Source organism: Triticum aestivum, chromosome 2B, assembly GCF_018294505.1.
Source record: "Triticum aestivum cultivar Chinese Spring chromosome 2B, IWGSC CS RefSeq v2.1, whole genome shotgun sequence".
In the NCBI taxonomy this organism is placed as follows: Eukaryota; Viridiplantae; Streptophyta; class Magnoliopsida; order Poales; family Poaceae; genus Triticum; species Triticum aestivum.
Window position 1 is genome coordinate 742,843,991 of NC_057798.1, and position 16,556 is coordinate 742,860,546.

The window sequence follows — 16,556 nt, forward strand, 5'->3', positions numbered from 1 at the left end:
GTCATAGCTCCATTGTCGGTATTCCAGTTGAAAACAATACGGGGACCAAGGAATGAACGAAGATGGCAAGAAGTATTAAGATATCAAGAATTATTAAGAGGTGGTGAAATTCTCACCACATTCCTTGACAAAAAGAGATGGTAATACTTCCGAGGTAAGGAAGATCAACTGCTGGGTAGCAGTGATCTCAAGGTTTACACAAAACACAAACAAGTTGTGTTGAACGGAAGGCAATAAAGTGGTCGATGAGAACATGAATCATCGAGGGGCAAGGATGGTATTACCCATCATGAATTCATTTGAATTCCTGGAAGAGCTCATAAGGTTGATGATGATCACGACACAATTGTCGAGAGATTTCATGCAGATGTAATCAACCAGCGACGACATCAAGTCAAAGGAATGGTGAAGCAAGAGGTTATTGGATCCACAGTTACGACACAAACTCGAACTCAAGCTTGTTGTTTAAGGTGAAAGGGTATGACGAGGAAAATCGATGTAAGCTTAGCTATCGTCGCAAATTGGTGCTCCGAGAATAAGGGCCGGGTTGCACAGTTAAGATCATCACGACAATGATATAGCCAAACAGGCTAGGAATGGCGTGATCGGGTACAAACTCATACTTATAGAAGCTTACTGAAGAGTTATTGAACCGTAAAGCGGACTCGGTTCAGTTATCGGTGTCTTTGAGTGTTTAATAACTCAGAGCCCGTGAAAAATTGGAATCAGTGGGAAGGTAGCACTTGATGAAGAACTCATAAAAGTTATGCAGTTCCATGATAATCTCGAGATACCAGGGGGTAATACTCGATGACAAGATCAAAGTAGAGGTTGGACTGGGGGTATTGCTCTACAGAAGACAAGTGTTTAAACTTGCATGAGAAATGAGATTAAAAGAGAACAATGGTCGGAACCACGATTGCAAAAGGCCAGATCCTAGATATAAGATGAACTTATACCAAAGGAATAATTATTTAAGAGAAGCTTTAATGATAAGATCTACATCGTGTCCATGGGCATGAACACAAGTTCAAGGTCGACTCCCACTTCCCCAATGCATAACCTTTCATTACTTCTCACGTTCGATGAAGTTGCAGTGTTGAAATTTTATCTGGCGAAGCACCAGAAGAGTATGACTCGTGAAAACTTTCGGGTTCACACGGTTTAGAGAAGGCATATGTTCAACCCATAGGGGCTTCTTAGAAACATATACCACAAGTTTCAAGAGTAAATAACACAAGCCCGAAAGCAGAGCATGGTTGGCCAAGCAGAGGATACAACTTAACAAAGGCATTATGTATCAGGGGAAGAACTCACAAGGTGATCAAATGTGAAGGACACTGTCGGATAACAATCCAACAAAGGACTTGATGGTCCACAAAGGATCTGATACGAGTATCGGTACTCAACTAGAGGAAGAAGAATGCAAGGAGATCAGATTATAGAAACAACTGACTAACTCAATTGTCAAATGCAAAGGAATTATGATTTCCAAATCAAGGGATCAAAAGCAATGCTCTGATTAGGGATGGATAAGTTGAATAGCCTTAGGGTACAATCAACGACAATTGGATTGGTCGAGAACCAATTCCAGTTAAAAGAATGGAAGCTCAGCCGGAAAGGTAATTTATAAGGATCAATGATGATTGCGTGTATTCGCAGCATATTGAGTCAACAGACTCAAAATGATAATGACAAGGAATGTCAATAAGATTTCTATACTTATGGGATTAATCATAATGAAAGCAAACAAGAAATTCCAGAGCAATAGGTTGCTGAGGATTTTCGGAATATCGGGTGGTATTTCGAAGAATTTTGTGTAACACATGAACAACTGGGATGAGCGGATACTCGATAAGTGCGAGAATTTATTTGAAGGGGGTATTCATGTGGCAAAGAATTGCTAGGCAGTAGGCACAAAGTATTCTCGGAACAATAGAGAAAACTTCGGGGTATCTTGTAATAACAAGATCAATGGGGAATGATCATATGAATGGCAAGTGTAAGTAGTTATCCATACGGATTTATCGGTGGTCAGGAATAGCAAAAGTGATGGGCACAAAGTCTCGAGAGAATATCAAAGAGTATCTCCGAAATCTTCTGGTGCAGTCAGTGACCATCTGGACTGAAGGGGCTCTCCGGGAGAAAGTATTTTCGAGAACCTAAAGTTAGTTTTTAGTAAAAAATCGTTTAACCCGAATAGAAGAGGGTTCAGAATCCCAGAGTAAAGGTCGAGGAGTAAAAGATCCTAATACCACCCGATGGCGACGTGGGCCCATGGGCCACACAGCCATGTTAGTAAAAGTTTTTCAATGACTAGACTCGACTTCGGCCAAGGAGTGTGGAAGGGGGATTCCTACAGGCAGTCGGCTCTGATACCAACTTGTGACGCCCCCGATTCAATCGTACACTAATCATGCACGCAAATGTGTACGATCAAGATCAGGGACTCACGGGAAGATATCACAACACAACTCTACAAATAAAATAAGTCATACAAGCATCATAATACAAGCCAGGGGCCTCGAGGGCTCGAATACAAGTGCTCGATCATAGACGAGTCAGCGGAAGCAACAATATCTGAGTACAGACATAAGTTAAACAAGTTTGCCTTAAGAAGGCTAGCACCAACTGGGATACAGATCGAAAGAGGCGCAGGCCTCCTGCCTGGGATCCTCCTAACTACTCCAGGTCGTCGTCAGCGGGCTGCACGTAGTAGTAGGCACCTCCGGTGTAGTAGGGATCATCGTCGACGGTGGCGTCTGGCTCCAGGGCTCCAGCATCTGGTTGCGACAACCAGGAAGATAGAAAGGGGGAAAGGGGGGAGAAAGCAACCGTGAGTACTCATCCAAAGTACTCGCAAGCAAGGAGCTACACTACATATGCATGGGTATATGTGTAAAGGGCCATATCGGTGGACTGAACTGCAGAATGCCAGAATAAGAGGGGGATAGCTAATCCTGTCGAAGACTACGCTTCTGGCAGCCTCCGTCTTGCAGCATGTAGAAGAGAGTAGATTGAAGTCCTCCAAGTAGCCTCTCCAAGTAGCATCTCCAAGTAGCATCTCCAAGTAGCATCTCCAAGTAGCAACTCCAAGTAGCATCGCATAGCATAATCCTACCCGGCGATCCTCCCCTCGTCGCCCTGTGGAAAAGCGATCACCGGGTTGTCTGTGGAACTTGGAAGGGTGTGTTTTATTAAGTATCCGGTTCTAGTTTTCATAAGGTCAAGGTACAACTCCAAGTCGTCCTGTTACCGAAGATCACGGCTATTCGAATAGATTAACTTCCCTGCAGGGGTGCACCAACTTACCCAGCACGCTTGATCCCATTTGGCCGGACACACTTTCCTGGGTCATGCCCGGCCGCGGAAGATCAACATGTCGCAGCCCCACCTAGGCACAACAGAGAGGCCAGCACACCGGTCTAAACCTAAGCGCGCAGGGGTCTGGGCCCATCGCCCTGAGCACACCTGCACGTTGCGTGGGCGGCCGAAAGCAGACCTAGCCTAGTGGCGTTCCAGTCCAATTCGGCGCGCGCCGCTCTGTCGCTGACGTCTGAAGTGCTTTGGCTGATACCACGACGTCGGGATACCCATAACTACTCCCGCGTAGAGGGTTAGTGTGTATAGGCTCGTAGCCAACTCAGATCAAATACCAAGATCTCGTTAAGCGTGTTAAGTATCCGCGAACGCCGAACAGGGCCAAGCCCACCTCTCTCCTAGGCAGTCTCAACCTGCCCTGCCGCTCCGCCTCAAAGATCCACTCGCGGGTGTTCCACCAGCCGACCCGACTTTAGTCTCCACATGTATCATGTATAAAGTATATAGTATATACCCGTGATCACCTCCCGAGTGATCACGGCCCGATAGTATAGCACGGCAGACGGACAAGAATGTAGGGCCACTGATGGAACTCTAGCATCCTATACTAAGCATATAGGATTGCAGGTAAAGGTATCAACAGTAGTAACAAGGACAGGCTATGCATCAGGATAGGTATAACGGAAAGCAGTAACATGCTACACTACTCTAATGCAAGTAGTATAGAGTAGAATAGGCGATATCTGGTGATCAAGGGGGGGGCTTGCCTAGTTGCTCTGGCAAGAGAGAGGGGTCGTCAACTCCGTAGTCGAACTGGGCAGCAGCAGCGTCGGTCTCGTAGTCTACCGGAGAGAAGATGGGGGAAGAAACAGTAAATACATAGCAAGCAAGAGCATAACAGGACAACAAACAGAGCTAGACGTGTTCTAACGCGATGCTACACGTTACCAGCGAAGGGGGATAACATTCGGGAATGTTTCCCCAGGTTTAGCATTTTCGGACAGACGAATCGGAGGGGAAAAGTTCCATGTTCGCTATGCTAGGAGTGTGTGGCAGACGAACGGAGGGTGTAGCCGGATTCGTCTCGTCGTTCTGAGCAACTTTCATGTACAAACTTTTTCCATCCGAGCCACGGTTTATTTTATATGATTTTCTAAAGTTTTAAATTATTTTTAGAATTTATTTAATTAATTTAATTCGACATTATTCAGAACAGTGCATGCTGACATCAGCATGACATCAGCATGACATCAGCGGTCAACTGTGACTGTTGAGCGGTCAAACTGACAGGTGGGGCCCGTTCGTCATTGTCTTAGACTAACTGAGCAAGTTTAATTAGTTTAATTAAGTCATTAGGTTAATTTAACCGGTTTATTAAGTTAATTAATTATCTAATTAATTAATTAATATTTTTCTAATTAATTTTCTAATTCTTTTTTTTAATGGGGGCATGGGGCCCAGTTGTCAATGGCAGAGGGGGTTAAACGGGTGGGCTATCGGGTGTGGGTGCACGGGCGCCTGGACCCGGGGACGCGGGGGCGCGAGCGCCCGGACTGGGCGCGGCCAGTCAGTGCCACGGTGAGGGGAGGACGCCGGCGCGGCGCCGGCGTGGCAGCGGCGAGGCCACGGCGGGGCAACAGGCACTAGGTGAGGCCGTGGCCGGAGAGAGCAGCAGCAAGGGAGCTGGGGCGCGGGAGCGAGACGGCGCGAGGGGCCGAGCAGGGTCACGGCGGCAACGGCGTTCGGCCGGCCGGCCGCGGTAGGCGCAGGCGGGCACCGTAGCTGGGAAGGCCGGTGCGTGCGGTGATGGGCACGGCTTCAGGCAGGGCGAACGCGAGCAACGACGGGAGGAGGGCAAAGCCCTGGTGCGTCCGGGAAGGGCGCAGACAGCGCCGGCGAGGACGCCACGGGCGCGGGGTCAGAGAGGGGAGAGAGAGAAGGAGGGGGTTTCCTCACCCCACGTTGCAGGGGAACAAGCGGCGAGGCTCGATGTGGTTCGGCGGGGAGGAGGACGGGGACGGTTCGGCGACGTAGGGGACGCAGGCCGGCGGGGAGGAGGACGGGGACGCGTCGATGACGGAGAGGCGAGCGGCGTGGTTCCGGCGACGGGATCCGGGGAGGCACGGCGTCGGGCGTGCGGTGAGGGGCGCCGTTGCCCTGGGTCGCTGGTCGGGGAGGAGGTGAGGACGGGCGGCGTCGGTGTGGCGGCGGGGCAGCACCGGGGCGTCGAGCCCGAGCCCGATTGGATCGGGGGAGAGGCGAGTCAGCGAGCGAGAGAGGTGGGGAGGTCGCGCGCGGGGCTCTCCCCTGGCGGCGCTGGAGGAGAGGGTGGAGATCGTGGGGAGTGGGGGGGTGTGCGGTCGGGTTGGTTAGGGTTTCGGTGCCCGGGGGGATAAGGCAGTGCGCGGGGGGGGGGGGGCGGCTGGGCCGGCCCGTTCGGGCGGCGGAGGCCAGCTGGGCCACTTGGCCCAGCGGGGTAGGGGGTTTCTGTTGTTTTATTTTTACTTTTTTATTTATTCTACCTTTTCTGTTTTATTTCATTTTAAATCATTTAGGCATTTTATAAAAATGTGTTTGCTTTATTATAATTACCCTTGTAGTATTCGGCACCCACCGAACATTTTTGTTTCAACTTTTGAAAACTTTTATTGTTGACACTAATTTAAATTTGATTTTAAAACGGTTTCGAATCAACCCGAGATTAGTAACAGTAACTGTGGTGACGTGGCATCATTAGCGGAGGATCACTGTAGCTTAATTACCCGGGCGTCACAATGTAGCCGAGCTCGCCGTCCATGCCGCCGCTGGGATCCACCGTCTCATCCGCGGTCAACCCGGGAGACGCGGCGGCCGCGGCCGAACCTTCCGCGATGATGTCGTCCATATCGGCCTCGGTCTCATCGGCGCCGCCGAGGTGCGAGAAGGGCAGTGCGCAATGGTGGAGAGGGGGCATCGGGGAGGACTCTTACACGGGTGGCGAGGAGTTGTATGGAGGGTACTGCACGCTGGTGAAGGCGGGCGAGGGCGTGCGCTAAGCCGGGTGTCCATGGGGGAAAGTGACGTTTGGGTTGAACCCACCGTGCGCGTCCCCGTCGGCGTAGCCCGGCGCCCCCATGGCTGCGGCGTCGGAGACCCGACGCCTTGTTGTCCCCAGGGCGCGTACTGCGCGTGGTTGCCGGGGGGATTCATCATCCCTGTGCAAGTCGCCTCGGCCTCGGCCTGGTCAGCGGCAGCGGCGCCCGCAGCCGCTCGTGCTGTGTTGTCACGGGCCTTCTTGGCGAGGGCCCTGTTCCGCCGGTCAGCGGTGACGGCCTCCCGTCGCTGTACTTCCACCCTCCAGTCGGCGTTTGACATGCCCGGCGGCTTGGACGGCGGCGCCCTCGGCTTCCTCTGCTTCGGCTGGGCGGCAGCGGCGGCGGTCGCGGTTGCCGCGGCGCGGGGGACGACGTACTTCTTCGGTGGCATGTCGGCCGGCTGGGAGGCGAGCGGGAGGGAGAATGGTGGGAGGAAAGGAGAAAATGGGAGGGAAGGGGGAGGAAAGCGGGAAGAAACGGCGGGAAGAGGCGCTCGACTCGCAGATAGGGCGGACCCACGCGCCCTTTTCGCTTGTGCCGGCGCCCCAGGCGCCCTCCTGGGCGTCGGCTTCTGCCTGGGTCCGCGGCACCAATTTCGGCCCGAGCCGGCGAAAAACGGGCTTCTGGGGGGGGGGGGGCGACTGGGCCGTTTTTTCGGCGCCGACGCGGAAAAAACGCCTGGGGAGGGCCTGTTGGGGGCGCGGCTGGAGATGCTCTTAGACATAGCCGAACAAGTTGTGTAAACCTAGGACCTTTGGTATCTTATATAAGCCATGGGTCAGGCTCGTCGTAGAACACATTAGAATCTCTCGGTACTTTGTACTATGTATACACCCCAACGAAATAAATCAAACACCAGGACGTAGGTTATTATCTCCTTCATGAGAGCCTGAATCAGGTAAATCTTGTGTCCTTATTACCATTGCACCAAGTAGCCTTGATTAGAATACCCTCCTGAGGAATCTACCAGATTTAGTTCGACAGTGGTGGCTCATGCAGGTCCTACTAGGTGAACGCCGTTCGATGGGAGTTCGCCGTCATGGCAGATGTGTTGGGGAACGTAGTAATTTCAAAAAAAATCCTACGCACACGAAAGATCATGGTGATGCATAGCAACGAGAGGGGAGAGTGTGTCCACGTACCCTCGTAGACCGAAAGCGGAAGCGTTAGAACAACGCGATTGATGTAGTCGTACGTCTTCATGGCCCGACCGATCAAACACCGAAACTACAGCACCTCCGAGTTCTAGCACAAGTTCAGCTCGATGACGTCCCTCGAAATCCAATCCAGCCGAGTGTCGAGGGAGAGTTCCATCAGCACGACGGCGTGGTGACGATCTTGATGTTCTACCGTCGCAGGGCTTCACCTAAGCACCGCTACAATATTATCGAGGAGGACTATGGTCGAGGGGGGCACCACACACGGCTAAGAGATCCAAGGGATCAATTGTTGTGTCTAGAGGTGCCCCCTGCCCCCGTATATAAAGGAGAAAGGGGGGAGGGGCGGCCGGCTAGGGAGGAGGTGCGCCAAGGGGAGTCCTACTCCCACCGGGAGTAGGACTCCCTCCTTCCTTGTTGGATTAGGAGAAGGGGGGAAAGAGGAGGGAGAGAGAGGAGGGAGAGAGAGGAAGGGGGGCGCCGCCCCCCTCTCCTTGTCCTATTCGGACTAGGGGGAGGGGCGCGCGGCCCTGCCCTGGTCTCCTCTCCTCTTCTCCACTAAGGCCCACTATGGCCCATTAAGCCCCCGGGGGGTTCCGGTAACCTCCCGGTACTCCGGTAAAATCCCGATTTCACCCGGAACACTTCCGATATCCAAATATAGGCTTCCAATATATCAATCTTCATGTCTCGACCATTTCGAGACTCCTCGTCATGTCCGTAATCACATCCGGGACTCCGAACAACCTTCGGTACATCAAAACTCATAAACTCATAATAAAACTGTCAACGAAACCTTAAGCATGCGGACCCTACGGGTTCGAGAACTATGTAGACATGACCGAGACACGTTTCCGGTCAATAACCAATAGTGGAACCTGGATGCTCATATTGGCTCCTACATATTCTACGAAGATCTTTGTCGGTCAAACCGCATAACAACATACATTGTTCCCTTTGTCATCGGTATGTTACTTGCCCGAGATTTGATCGTCGGTATCCCAATACCTAGTTCAATCTCGTTACCAGCAAGTCTCTTTACTCGTTACGTAATGCATCATTCTATAACTAACTCATTAGCTACATTGCTTGCAAGGCTTATAGTGATGTGCATTACCGAGAGGGCCCAGAGATACCTCTCCGACAATCGGAGTGACAAATCCTAATCTCGAAATACGCCAACTCAACATGTACCTTTGGAGACACCTGTAGAGATCCTTTATAATCACCCAGTTACGTTGTAACGTTTGGTAGCACACAAAGTGTTTCTCCGGTAAACGGGAGTTGCATAATCTCATAGTTATAGGAACATGTATAAGTCATGAAGAAAGCAATAGCAACATACTAAACAATCAAGTGCTAAGCTAACGGAATGGGTCAAGTAAATCACATCATTCTCTAATGATGTGATCCCGTTAATCAAATGACAACTCATGTCTATGGCTAAGAAACTTAACCATCTTTGATTCAACGAGCTAGTCAAGTAGAGGCATACTAGTGACACTATGTTTGTCTATGTATTCACACATGTATTATGTTTCCGGTTAATACAATTCTAGCATGAATAATAAACATTTATCATGAAATAAGGAAATAAATAATAACTTTATTATTGCCTCTAGGGCATATTTCCTTCAGTCTCCCACTTGCACTAGAGTCAATAATCTAGTTCACATCGCCATGTGATTTAACACTAATATTCACATCTGTATGTGATTAATACACATAGTTCACATCGTCATGTGATCAACACCCAAACGGTTTACTAGAGTCAATAATCTAGTTCACATCGCTATGTGATTAATATCCAAAGAGTACTAAGGTATGATCATGTTTTGCTCGTGAGAGAAGTTTAGTCAATGGGTTCGTCACATTCAGAGCCGCATGTATTTTTCGAATATTCTATGTCTACAATGCACTGTACGGAGCTACACTAGCTAATTGCTCCTACTTTCAATATGTATCTAGATTGAGACTTAGAGTCATCTGGATCAATGTCAAATCTTGCATCGACGTAACCCTTTACGACGAACCTCTTGTCACCTCCATAATCGAGAAACATATCCTTATTCCACTAAGGATAATTTTAACCAATGTACAGTGATCTACTCCTAGATCACCATTGTACTCCCTTGCCAAACCAGGGCATAGTATACAATAGGTCTGGTCCATAGCATGGCATACTTTTATAGAATCTATGACTGAGGCATAGGGAATGACTTTCATTCTCTTTCCATTTTCTGCCGTTGTCGGGATTTGAGTCTTACTCAATTTCATACATTTGCAACACAGGCAAGAACTCTTTCTTTGACTGTTCCATTTTGAACTACCTCAAAATCTAATTAAGGTATGTACTCATTCAAAAATCTTATCAAGCAGCTTCACCGAGGTCTTGCTTTGAAAAACTCTTATTCAAGTATCCTTTTATGCTATCCAGAATTTCTATATCATTTCCAATCAACAATATGTCATCTACATGTAGTATTAGAAATGCTACAGATCTCCCACTCACTTTCTTGTAAATACAGGCCTTTCTAATAGTCTGTATAAAACCATATGCTTTGATCAATTCATCAAAGCGTATATTCCAACTCTAATATGCTTGCACCAGTCCATTGATGGATCGCTGGAGCTTGCACATTTTGTTAGCACCTTTTGGATCGACAAAACCTTCTGGTTGCATCATATACAACTCTTCTTCTAGAAACCCATTCAGGAATGCAGTTTTGACATCCATTTGCCATATTTCATAATCATAAAATGCGGCAATTGCTAACATGATTCAGACAGACTTAAGCATCGATACAAGTGAGAAAATCTCATCGTATTCAACACCTTGAACTTGTCAAAAAAAATTGCGACAAGTCGAGCTTTGTAAATAGTAACACTACTATCAGCGTCTGTCTTCCTCTTGAAGATCCATTTATTTGCTATGGCTTGCCGATCATCGGGCAAGTCCACAAAAGTCCATACTTTGTTCTCATACATGGATCCCATCTCAGATTTCATGCCCTCAAGCCATTTCGCGGAATCTAGGCTCATCATCGCTTCCGGTTCATAGGTTCATCATGGTCTAGTAACATGACTTCAGAATAGGATTACCGTACCACTCTGGTGCGGATCTTAATCTGGAAGATCTACAAATTTTGGTAGTAACTTGATCTGAATTTTCATGATCATCATCATTAGCTTCCTCACTAATTGGTGTAGGAATCACTGGAACTAATTTCTGTGATGAACTACTTTCCAATTCGGGAGAAGGTACAATTACTTTATCAAGCTCTACTTTCCTCTCACTCACTTCTTTCGAGAGAAAAAACTCCTTCTCTAGAAAGGATCCATCTTAGCAACGAATAACTTGCCTTCGGATCTGTGATAGAAGGTGTACCCAATAGTTACCTTTGGGTATTCTATGAAGATGCACTTCTCCGATTTGGGTTCGAGCTTATCAGGTTGAAACTTTTTCACATAAGCATTGCAGCCCCAAACTTTAAGAAACGACAACTTCAGTTTCTTGCCAAACCACAGTTCATAAGGCGTCGTCTCAACGGATTTTGATGGTGCCCTATTTAAAGTGAATGCAATTGTCTCTAATGCATAACCCCAAAATGATAGTGGTAAACCGATAAGAGACATCATAGATCGCACAATATCCAATAAAGTGCGGTTACGATGTTCGGACACACCATAACGCTGTGGTGTTCCAGGTGGTGTGAACTGTGAAACTATTCCACATTGTTTTATATGAAGGCCAAACTCATAACTCAAATATTCTCCTCCACGATCAGATCGTAGAAACTTTGTTTTCTTATTACAATGATTCTCCACTTCACTCTGAAATTCTTTGAACTTTTCAAATGTTTCAGACTTGTGTTTCATTAAGTAGATATACTCATATCTACTCAAATCATTTGTGAAGGTCAGAAAATAATGATACCTGCCACGAGCATCAACACTCATTGGACCACATACATCGGTATGTATTATTTCCAACAAGTCAGTAGCTCATTCCATTGTTCCGGAGAACGGAGTTTTAGTCATCTTTCCCAAAAGGCACGGTTCGCAAGCATCAAATGATTCATAACCAAGTGAATCCAAAAGTCCATCTTAATGGAGTTTCTTCATGCGCTTTACACAGATATGACCCAAACGGCAGTGCCACAAATAAGTTGCACTATCATTATCAATTTTGCATCTTTTGGCATCAATATTATGAATATGTGTATCACTACGATCAAGATCCAACAAACTATTTTCATTGGGTGTATGACCATCGAAGGTTTTATTCATGTAAACAGAACAACAATTTATTCTCTTGACTTTAAATGAATAATCGTATTGCAATAAACATGATCAAATCATATTTATGCTCAACGCAAACGCCAAATAACATTTATTTAGGTTTAACACTAATCCCGAAAGTATAGGGTGTGTGCGATGATGATCATATCAATCTTGGAACCACTTCCAACACACATCGTCACTTCACCCTCAACTAGTCTCTGTTTATTCTGTAACTCCTGTTTCGAGTTACTAATATTAGCAACCGAACAAGTATCAAATACCCAGGGGCTACTATAAACACTAGTAAGGTACACATCAATAACATGTATATCAAATATACCCTTGTTCACTTTTTCATCCTTCTTATCCACCAAATATTCAGGGTATTCCCGCTTATAGTGACCATTTCTTTTGCAGTAGAAGCACTCAGTTTCAGGATTTGGTCCAGCTTTGGGCTCCTTCACGGGAGTGACAACTTGCTTGCCATTCTGCTTGCAGTTCCCTTTCTTTCCCTTTGCCCTTTTCTTGAAACTAGTGGTCTTGTCAATCATCAACACTTGATGCTCTTTTCTTGATTTCTACCTTCGTCGATTTCAGCATCACGAAGAGCTCGGGAATCGTTTTCGTCATCCCTTGCATTATAGTTCATCATGAAGTTCCAGTAACTTGGTGATGGTGACTAGAGAACTCTGCCAATCACTATCTTATCTGAAAGATTAACTCCCACTTGATTCAAGCGATTGTAGTACTCAGACAATCTAAGCACTTGCTCACTAGTTGTGACGCCCCCGATTCAATCGTACACTAATCATACACGCAAACGTGTACGATCAAGATCAGGGACTCACGGGAAGATATCACAACACAACTCTACAAATAAAATAAGTCATACAAGCATCATAATACAAGCCAGGGGCCTCGAGGGCTCGAATACAAGTGCTCGATCAAAGACGAGTCAGTGGAAGCAACAATATCTGAGTACAGACATAAGTTTAAACAAGTTTGCCTTAAGAAGGCTAGCACAAACTGGGATACAGATCGAAAGAGGCGCATGCCTCCTGCCTGGGCTCCTCCTAACTACTCCTGGTCATCGTCAGCAGGCTGCACGTAGTAGTAGGCACCTCCGGTATAGTAGGAGTCATCGTCGACGGTGGCGTCTGGCTCCTGGACTCCAGCATCTGGTTGCGACAACCAGAAAGAAAGGAAAGGGGGAAAGGGGGGAGAAAGCAACCATGAGTACTCATCCAAAGTACTCGCAAGCAAGGAACTACACTACATATGCATGGGTATATGTGTAAGGAGGCCATATCAGTGGACTGAACTGCAAAATGCCAGAATAAGAGGGGGATAGCTAGTCCTATCGAAGACTACGCTTCTGGCAGCCTACGTCTTGCAGCATGTAGAAGAGAGTAGATTGAAGTCCTCCAAGTAGCATCTCCAAGTAGCATCTCCAGTAGCATCGCATAGCATAATCCTACCCGGCGATCCTCCCCTCGTCGCCCTGTGGAAAAGCGATCACCGGGTTGTATGTGGAACTTGGAAGGGTGTGTTTTATTAAGTATCCGGCTCTAGTTGTCATAAGGTCAAGGTACAACTCCAAGTCGTCCTGTTACCAAAGATCACGGCTATTCGAATAGATTAACTTCCCTGCAGGGGTGTACCACATAACCCAACACGCTCGATCCCATTTGGCCGGACACACTTTCCTGGGTCATGCCCGGCCTCGGAAGATCAACACGTCGCAGCCCCACCTAGGCACAACAGAGAGGTCAGCACGTCGGTCTAAACCTAAGCGCACAGGGGTCTGGGCCCATCGCCCTTAGCACACCTGCACGTTGCGTGGGCAGCCGGAAGCAGACCTAGCCCCCATAATACAAGAGCAGGCTTACGTTCCAATCCGGCGCGCGCCGCTCAGTTGCTGACGTCACGAAGGCTTCGGCTGATACCACGACGCCGAGTGCCCATAACTGTTCCCGCGTAGTTGGTTAGTGTGTATAGGCCAGTAGCCAGACTCAGATCAAATACCAAGATCTCGTTAAGCGTGTTAAGTATCCGCGAACGCCAAACAGGGCCAGACCCACCTGTCTCCTAGGTGGTCTCAACCTGCCCTGTCGCTCCGCGACAAAGTAACAGTCGGGGTCCGTCGGGAACCCAGGCCCACCTCTACCGGGATGGAGCCACCTGTCCTTTTAGCCCCCTCATCAGAATCACTTGCGGGTACTCATCGAGCTGACCCAACTTTAGTCACCATCTGTATAGTATGTATGTATGTATAGTATATACCCGTGATCACCTCCCGAGTGATCACGGCCCAATAGTATAGCAAGGCAGACTGACAAGAATGTAGGGCCAATGATGATAAACTAGCATCCTATACTAAGCATTTAGGATTGCGGGTAAGGTATCAATGACTGTAGCAACAATGACAGGCTATGCAACAGAATAGGAGTAACCGAACAGTAACATGCTACACTACTCTAATGCAAGCAGTATAGAGGAGAATAGGTGATATCCGGTGATCAAGGGGGGGGGGCTTGCCTGGTTGCTCTGGCAAGGAGGGGTCGTCAACTCCGTAGTCGAACTGGGGTCGCCGGCAGTCTCGGGGTCTACCGGAAAGAAGTAGCAGAGGGGGAACACAATAAATAACAAAGCAATCAAAGCATCACAAAGCGTAACATGGCAATACGCGGTGCTAGGTGTGCCCTAACGCAGTAGTAGGTGATACCGATGAAGGGGGGAAACATCCGGGAAAGTATTCCCGGTGTTTTGCGTTTTCGGACAGATGAATCGGAGGGGGAAAGTTGCGTGTTCGATATGCAAGGGATGTGTGGCGGATGAACGGGATGCTTATCCCGATTCGTCACGTCGTTCTGAGCAACTTTCATGTACAAAGTATTTTCATCTGAGCTACGGATTATTTTACATTAATTTATAAAGATTTAATATTTTTTTGGGATTATTGTGATTTAACTAATTCAGAAAAGAATTACTGCATCATCATGACATCAGCATGACGTCATCGGTCAAAGTTGACCATTGACCGGTCAACTGACGGGTGGGTCCCGTCTGGCATAGTCCCAGTTTTAGTTAAGCAAAACTAATTAACTAATCTGGTAATTAGGGTTAATTAAACAGGATTAGTTAGTTTAATTAATTAACTTAGTTTTTTTGTTTTTTATTTTCTTTTGTTTTCCTTTTTTTGTTTAACAGGGCTGGGCCCTCTGGTCAGAGACCCAACCCAACCGAGGCGATTGAGCGGGCAAACGGGCGCAGGGCAGGGTGCCGCCCGAACTGGCGCGGGCGCTGGCCCAAGCGCGGTGCCACCCATATGGAGAGGCGCAGCGGGGCGCCAAGGTGTGGGCGAGGCCTCCGGCGCGGCCGGGCTGCCGGCGCGCGTGCGGGCGCCAAGAACTGGCGGCAAGGGGCGGCGACCAGGAGAAGGCCGCGACGCAGAGGGTAGAGGGCGACGGGAAGGCAGCAGTAAGCAGTGCAGGAGAAGGAGCAGTACCATGGTGTGGCATCAGCGACGGCAGCAGCATATAGCAGCAGCAGAAGGGGCCGTAGGGGGGCGGCCAGGAGTGGTGGGGTCGGGAATGGGACGGCCGGGAGGCGTGGGAGCGCGCCACGGGCAGTGAGGTGCCGGGAGCCAAGCTCCAGCTATGGCGAACACGGACGAGCATAGGAGTGATGGTAAAACGTTACAAATCAAAGGGATAAGCACGAGAATCGATCGAGGGGCTCACCCCGGTGCTCGTGGATGAAGTAGGGAGATCGGGGAAGCGCTCGGGGAGGTGCAGGGGTGGCCAGAGATGCTCGGGGCGGCCGGTGGTGTAGATCGACCGAGGAAGGCGACGACGGTCGTGGAGGTTCTCGGTGATGTGGGCCTCAGCCACCCGAGGGAGGGGGCCATACGCGGCTCTAGAGGCGTCGGAGCATGCAGCATCGCGGGGGGAGGTCCGAGCAAGGGCGCGGCGCCGGGTTCGTTCTCTCCTTCCCGATCTAGAATGGGGTCGAGAGGTGGGGGAAGAGATGTGGAAGAGTGGGGGCGAGTGGGAGGAGTGGGGTCTCGCTAGTTAGGGTTCAGTCGCCCGAGGGGATAAGGAGGATGCGGTGGGCTGGCCTGGTGGCCTAGATGCCCGGTTGGGCCGAATGGCCCAGGGGAAGGGGGTTTGTTTTTGTTTTATTCTTACCTTTGCTTTCTGTTTTCTTTTATTTCTTTAATATTTTATAGTTCTACAAAAGGTAAAACCCAAACCTAAAATAGAGTTACAATTCCAACTACCGTCACAAAAAGTTTTACCCCTGAACAAAATAGTTTAGTATTTTATTAATTGTAAAAGGCATTTAATTAATTGCTTTTGCTACTGTTTATATCCTTATAGTTCATTTAAGCATTTTATAAAAGCTTGGTTTCTCCACCATAATTGCTTACTTATTTGAAACAACCCGAACATTTTAGTTTTAATTTTTGAAAACTTTTGTTGTTTGCTTTTCTTTTGAATTTGAATTTGAATCGGTTTCGAACTTACACGAGATTAGCAACAGTAATCAAGGTGACGTGGCATTATTAGCAGAGGCTACTGTAGCTTGATTATCCGGGCGTCACACTAGTTTTGCAATTCTCCTCCATCTTTTAGGCAAAGTATTTGTCAGAGGTCTCATACCTCTTGACACGGGCATGAGTCTGAAATATCAATTTCATCTCATGGAACATCTCATA